The 7,930-nt window shown below is 45.3% G+C and overlaps 1 non-coding gene across 1 annotated transcript; it reads left to right on the top strand.

The window, feature by feature from the left end:
- The first annotated feature begins 2,021 nt into the window (after positions 1-2,021).
- On the top strand, positions 2,022-2,093 carry trnaw-cca (transfer RNA tryptophan (anticodon CCA)). The gene has a single exon. It is a non-coding gene; the product is annotated as a tRNA-Trp (tRNA).
- Positions 2,094-7,930: the final 5,837 nt, after the last annotated feature.

Genomic DNA, 7,930 nt, shown 5'->3' with positions numbered 1-7,930 from the left:
GGTACATATATGAAATGAGGTGCCAGAGTATATGGGTCAGGTGTTGTCAAATGGGAGTAGATTAATTTAGGATATCAGGTCCATTTAGGATATGGACAAGTTGAACAGAAGGGTCTTTTTCCATGCTGTTAGTGTCTCTGACTACTGGTCCTGATGTAAGTTTAAAATACAGTCCAAGTAACTTTGAATACTTCAATCTTGTTGAGCTCACCTCCTCAAAGGTTTCAAATGAATCCCTCTGAGAGAAACTGTTTAAACATGCTGAGTTGGACAAAGTATCCCATCAAGTTCAACACAGTAGAAGAAGTCAGAAGTCACAACACCAAGGGGACCAAAACTGATCACAATATTCCATGTGCAGCCTCATCAACGTCCTGTATAACTACAACATAACTTGCAACATCTATACTGAATTCCCTCACTGATGAAAGCCAGTGTGCTGAAACCTTTCTTCATTGCCTTGTGTACCGATGTAATCAGAGGTATAGGACCAACATTAAACTGATGCACAATCCAGCTGCTGAGAGCCCAAAGGCTGAGTAGTGCTGCGTGAGTGTGCTGGGCTTGAGATATTGACACCACCTCCCCACACTTCTGGAGACCTCAGGTCTGTAGCTTACCTTCTTATCCTTGAGGGTTTTCCACCTGTTTGAAACAGCCTGTCCTGCAATTAACCCCTTTTACGCCAAGGCCTTCCTTCTACAGGCAGAATTAATTGTCCTTCTGTCGCACAGTTATTAAACACCATTATCTCATCTGTCCAAAGGAACAGCTCATTGTTTTGCCTCCTCCTGCCCAGCGATAGTTAATGTATGTTATTTGTTAACTCCCTTGGAACAGTTTCTCATTGGCCCTTTCGTTTCTTGGTCCAGAAAGAGTTATTGCTGACTCATGAAGTTATCAAAGTTCTGGAGTTTACAGGACCACACCACATTCCTCTCTGCCTCCTCCAGGAATAACGATTGGTCCTGAGATACTCGCAGTTCCTGACATGCCTTGGTATCCCCAAATACAATTCATATGTCAGGAAATTACTGGTGCTGCCCTGACATACATAGTCACTGTTGGAACAGAAGGATTATTGGGAGAAAATGCAGAAATCCAAAGTGCAAAGAGACTTGAGAGTTCAAGTCCAGGATTTTCTCAAAGTAAACTTGCAGGTTGAGTTGCACTTTCCCCTGCAACTGCCGAATGTTTGACACCAGCCCATTTACCTATTCCCTCCTCGCTATCCAAGGGGTCAAAATTACCTTCCAGGTGAAGTGGCACTTTACCTGCACTACCCACAACCCAGTCTACTGCATTTGCTGCTCATAATATGGGCTCATCTACATTGGAGAAACCGAAGCATAAACCGGGTGACTGCTGCACAGAACATCTACGTTCTGAACGCAAAAAAGACCCTGAGCTTCCAGTTGCCTGCCAATTCCACACCCCATCCTGTTCCCTGGCCAACATCTCTGTCTCAGGTTTGCTGTAGTGTTCCAGCAAAGCTCAGCACCAGCAGAACGAAGAGCACCGAATATTACACTTGGGGACCATACATCCCTCCGGTCCCAATATCGAATTCAATAATTCTAGGGCTGAACTCTATAGTATCCTCGTCCCTCCCACACACACCAAGCCTTGTTATCACATAGTCTGTCATTCCACACTATGTAGCCACGAACAGTCTCCATTAACCCTCCCACGCAGACCGTTATGAACTCCTTTTTCTGTCCAACATTTCTGCCTTCTCTTTGGGCTCTGTCCTGATCTCCACCTTCCTCCCACAATATCTCCTAAATATAAACCGACATTTTCCCAACCACCATCTGTTCTGTGGAAGGGTCACCGACAACTCCTGTTTTTTGTTTCTGATATACAGCATCCGCAGTTCTTTCAGATTTTTATTGAGAGAGAGTTGGAAAGTGTTTCGAGAAACAGAAAGAGAAGGGGGATAAACAGAACAGACATGAACGTAAAATCATTGTAGTGCGATCACTTCCCTTAAACATGAATAGAGCGCATGGTGCATCTGTGAGCTTGTGGCGCAACGGAAGCGCGTCTGACTCCAGATCAGAAGGTTGCGTGTTCAAATCGCGTCAGGCTCGCTACCATCGACATCTAACATTTCGAATTAAGAAAGGAGTACGTTCACTCCGTATGTCGGTTGTGTCAAAAGTTCTTTGTGGAAACTTTCGATCACACGTGAATCTTTGCTGACAGTTTGATTTGTAAACACTGTGTCAGGGAGGTGGTGTGCCCATTGTTTGGGTCAATGCTCAGGTCCCCGCAATGTGAGAAGTCGAACACAAACTGTTCATCACGGGATTTAAACTCACAGCCGCTTCGTTCAGTTGGTGACAGCGCAGTGTGAATAACATCATACCGATGTTTTTACAACATAATCTAGAGATTCCCATCCAGGTTTCAGTGACATCAAACTGCCACGTAATGATGTTATGGTCTCAGTAAACTATAATAACGTGAAGATCGCTGGGATGATTTTCTACATCCGACTGCAATATAAACAAAGATCATTGTTTCCAGTTTTGTGGAACAAAAGACATCATATTGGTGGAAAATTACAGTTAGTGCAAACACAGCTAGCCATCGATAAATATTAATCCTGTTCACTTCAATGGCCAAATTTCAATTCAGAAACCAAGTGCACTCGGCTGCTTGTAACATAGACAACATGACAAAATGGCTCATAGGAGGAGAAATGGGACATTGAGGATGAGTGAAATGTTTGCTTTTGGTCACCTCCACAATTGTTAGAAAAACAGGTTGAAAGGATTCTTAAAAGGTGGCTGAAGTAGTGGTGTGGCATAACACTTCAGACAGCACAAAGTGGAAGACCACTTTGTAGTGGAAGAAAAAGACATTCCTTATTTCTGAAAGAACTGGGTGACAGAAGAGGGGATGAAATCTGACTTGGGAGCTATTTCCTATTTGTTGAGGATGTTGCTTCATCACAGTCTTGGTTTAGAGCATAATCTCTTCATCAGGAATAAAGGGTGGCCCAAGGGGGCTGAGAGATAAATGGGAAGGAAGTGGGGCTGGAGTGAAGGTAGATGGGAGTGCAATAGGTAGATGGAGGTCGGGATTGATGGTGATAGGTCAGAGATGAGGGTGAAGTAAATAGGTGAGAAGCAAGGTGGACAGGTATGACAGGTCAGGAGGTTGGTGTCGAATTGGAAGGTTGGATCTGGGACAAGGTGGGGGAGAGGAAATAAGGAAACTGATGAAATCTGCATTGATAACAAGTAGTTGGAGGGTCCTAAAGCAGACGTTGAGGTGTTTTTCCTACAAGTGTCGGGTGGCAAGAGTTTGGCAGTGGAGGAGGCCCAGGACTTGCAGGTCCTTGGTGGAATGGGAGAGGGAGTTAAAGTGTTCAGCCACAGGGCGGTGTGTGGGTTAGAATTAGAGTCCAAGAGTTGTTCCCTGAAATATTCGGTTAGTTGGCGTCCAGTTTCCCCAATGTGGATGAGAACATATTGCGAGCAATGGACATAATCTTACAAATAGATTGCATAAGTCTTAGCCTGCCAGAATTATTTTCTTTTATTAAATTAAAGAAAATTTTTATTCAATTGGATGACTGCATGAAACGGTTTGTTGGTCAGATTTGAATCATCACTCCCAAATGAGACGATGCCATGAATAACAGTGAACTGCTCTTTTTGTTAAAAACCACGAGTTCTTGATTTATTTTCACAACTTATTGGTATTCACACCTGCACATTCAATGTCAAACTCTGACATCAGAAATTAAATTACAGCATTAATTTTGACTTGAACTATTCGAACAAACAAATTAATAGCACACAGTGAATCGCAAGTCTGATTAATCTGAAATGAAATTTGACCAAAAAAATATAAAATCAAGATGGGAGATAAGAAATGGGGGAAGGGCAGAAGGCAGGAAATGCAGCATCATAGAAAGTGCTCCTCCAGAGAGTGCATTTTACCAACTCCCACTGCTAAATATAAACACTCTGATATGATCCTACGGTTTTAATGTAAACCATAGCCCCATACAATAGGTACCAATTAAATGAGTTAAAAATACAAGCCTTGAGCAAATCCAGCTTCCAGCCTTACCCCCTGCTTCTTGGAGTTTGGACCTTCCTCCAGCTCCAGGGGGTTGTTGAACTCCTGGGCTCCAGCGGGCACGCCTCCACTGAAGAAGCCTTGGGAAGCACATGCAAAGGCAAGATGCAGAACAGAGAACCTTTGTATATGAAAGCAGCTGACAGAGACATTGAGCAATAGAATCACATGGGTTTTACCCATCGACCTCTGGGTTATCTACCCAGCACAATCACGCAGCAATTCTCTACTTCTGAGCTCCCAGCAGCTGGATCGTGGATCAGTTTAAAGTAGGTCCTAAATCTCTGATTACATCGGTACACAAGGCAGTGAAGAAAAGTTGAGGCACACTGGCCTTCATCAGTTAGGGAATTGAGTATAGATGTTGGCAAGTTATGCTGTAGTTATACAGGACGTTGATGAGGCTGCACCTGGAACATTGTGATCAGTTTTGGTCCCCTTGGTGTTCTGACTTCTGACTTCTTCAACTCTGGGTTTGTGTTGAACTTGATGGGATACTTTGTTCAACTCAGCATGTTTAAACAGTATCGCTCAGAGGGATTCATCTGAAACTTTTCAGGAGGTGAGCTCAACAAGATTGAACTATTCAAAGATACCTGGACTCTATTTTAAACTTACATCAGGACCAGTAGTCAGAGACACGTACAGCATGGAAACAGACCCTTCGGTCCAACTTGTCCATGCTGACCTGATATCCTATATTAACCTACTCCCATTTGACAGCACCTGACCCATATACTCTGGCAGCTCATTTCATATATGTACCACCCTCTGAATGAAGACGTTGTCCCTTTAATATGTTTCGCCTCTTACCCGAAACTTATGCCATCTAGTTCTGGACTCCCCCACCCCAAGGAAAGGACATTGTCTATTACACTGTCCATGCCCCTCATGATTGTATAACTGCTATTAGGTCACTTCACTGCCTCCGATGCTCCAGTGAAAACAGCCCCACGCTATTCAGCCTCTCCCTGTAGCTCAAACCCTCCAACCCCCAGCAACATTCCCGTAAATCGTTTCTCATGGAGAAGTCAACGTTTCAGTCCTGAAGAAGGGTTAATACCCAAAACGCTGACTACTCCACATCCTGGTGCTGCCTGGTTTGCTGTATTCTCCCAACCTCCTGCTTACCAACTTCGGGTTGCAACATGTAGTGGCTCAGCCTCACAGTCCCAGGGACCCAGGTTTGATTCCAGCCTTGGGTGGCTGTCTGTGAGGAGTTTGCACTTTCTCCTAATGTCTGCGTGGGTTTTCTCTGGGTGGTCCTGTTTTCTTCCATAAACCAAAGATGTGTCGGTTATGTGGATTGGCCATGCTTAATTGCCCATAGAGTTAGGTACATTAGTCAGAGGGAAATGTGTCTGGATAGGTTATTCTTCGAGGGGTCGGTGTGGACTTGTTGGGACAAATGGCCGTTTTCCACACTGTAGCTAATCTCATCCAATACTTTTGTTACTAAAGGATGGCAGAGTAGGCCGAATGGCCTAAGTTCTGCTCCGATGGTCTTGCGGTCTTAGGGTTCACAGGATCATTTCATTGGCAATGTGCAGTCCCGGGCTCAATGAGCAGCAGTGTCCACTGACAGCAAAGCTCATAGGATCGTAGAACTCCTACAATGTGGAAAAACAGGTCCTTCAGCCGAACACATCTGTACTGATCTTCCGAAGACTAACCCACTCAGATCCATTTTCCTACCCTCCATAACTTGCACACAGAGCCCCAAGGTGGAATTATTCCTGGGTTCCTGGTGCCATGAGGCAGCAGTGCTAACACTGAGCCACCATGGAATTGTGATTGTGGGGTGTAGGGGAGGCAATTGTAGTCCAGCAGAAAACAAAAACAGCCCACCTACTTTCCCACTGCACCCACTGTCAGAACTGGCAGGAGGTTGAGTCCTGAGAGGTGACTGAAGGCATCATCACTGGTAGGATCTGATTGCCGGGAGCGCTGGTGCCCCGCTGGTGCTTCTGCAAGTTGCAGGAAAACATGAACCTCTTCCCACGCTCGGGCCAGCTGGAGGGCATCTTCCCGGTGTGGGCACATTGATGCTTCAGTAGGGCAGAGGAATTGCTGACGGCCTTCCCGCTCTTTAGGGCAGCAGAATGGCCTCCCCCCTCCACCACTGACACCCCCAACACTCCCGTGTGGTCCAACTGGTGATTCAACAGTGCGGAGGAGCAGGTAAAGACCTTCCCACATTCGGGGCAGGAGACCAGCTTGGATCCACACAACAGTGTGGATGGACTGGTGCCTCAGCAGGGCAGAGGAATTGCTGAAGGCCTTCCTGCACATAGGGCAACTGAACGACCTCCCCAACATGTGGACACACCAATAGGCCAGTAGGTCAGAGGAACGAGCAATGCCCCTCCTGCACTCGGGGCAGATGAACAGCCTCTCAGTGTGGACCCACTGGTGTCTCAGCAGGTGGGAAGAACTGCTGAAAGCCATCTCACACTTGGGGCTGGAGAACAGCTTTCCCCGGTGTGGACCAACTGGTGCGTCAGCAGGGCAGAGGAATCACTGAAGGCCTTCCCACACTCAGGGGAACAGAAGAGCTTCTTCCCCTCTGTTGGCCCATTGGTGCTTCAGAACCCTTTCAAATTTCACAATATCCTTTTGATAGGAGGGAGACCAGAATTGTACACAATATTCCACAATGTCCTGTACAGCCACAACATAACTTCCCAACTCCAATACTCAGTCAGAGGATTGGGAAAGCTTTCAAAACCCACAAAAAACAAACAGGAAAAAATGGAGGGTCAAACCGAATTTTTGAGAGTCAGCTTGGAAACATCAATGAGAAATCGGCGGAATGGGTTTATTGGGGACGCCTTCTCCTTAAATGCACTATATACGTATTTCTCTTGTGCTCTTCATAGTTTCTCTGTGCTGCAGTGTGTAGTGGCTCGTTGAAATAATGTCCTGATGCAGCTTCTTTTGTGGGTGTTGGGATGATTGCTTCTGTGGTTAAGTATTTGGTTTGTGTGTGTTGTTTATCTGTAGATGCTCGTTTGAAGTTCCCCATTAACTGTTCGCTCTACTGTGACATCTAAGAATGGCAGTTTATTGTTGTTCTCCTCTTTTTCAAACCAGGACCGCCACCCCCAGGCCATAGTCTCACTACTTGCAACATCAATATACAGACCAGTCAAAGGCCTCCACTGAGGACTAAAACACCAAGTCGAAGATTCATGCCACTCCATTTACTCCATCCAAGAATTCCCAAACACCAAAGACACGAAGATAGAAGAGGATGGAATAATGTTGTCCTTTGACATAACAGCCCTGTTCACATCCATTAACATCAACGTGGCCAAAGAAAACTGAAGACACTACTCGAAGAACCAAAGACACAAACACAGCACCAACTTCATCAGCAAAGATTACACTGTCAAGCTCGTGGAACTGTGCCTTACTACCCACTTCATATTCAGTAACAAGCACTACAAACAAATCAACGAAATACCCATGAAACACTTCTGTCATCAAAAAATGAAACTAATTAGAGGAAACCTACAACACCATCAACAATCTCCTAACTGGCATAAAATTCACAAAAGAGGAGAACAACAACAAAGTGCCATTTCTAGATGTCACAGTAGAGCGAACAGTCAATGGTAAATTCAAAACAGCCTCTACAGGAAAACGCCACACGCGAACCAAGTACTTAGCTGCAGAATTAATCATCCCTACACATGCAAACAAATCTGAATGAGGACACGATTCCAACGAAACACGACACACTGCAGCACCCAGTGACGACGAAGACCAATAAGTAACTGTACAGCGCAGTTAAGGAGAAGGGGTAGCCAAAACACGCACAGAAGATGGC

This window comes from Chiloscyllium punctatum, chromosome 36 (assembly GCF_047496795.1).
Source record: "Chiloscyllium punctatum isolate Juve2018m chromosome 36, sChiPun1.3, whole genome shotgun sequence".
Lineage (NCBI taxonomy): Eukaryota > Metazoa > Chordata > Chondrichthyes > Orectolobiformes > Hemiscylliidae > Chiloscyllium > Chiloscyllium punctatum.
This window is presented reverse-complemented; position numbering and strand designations above follow the sequence as displayed.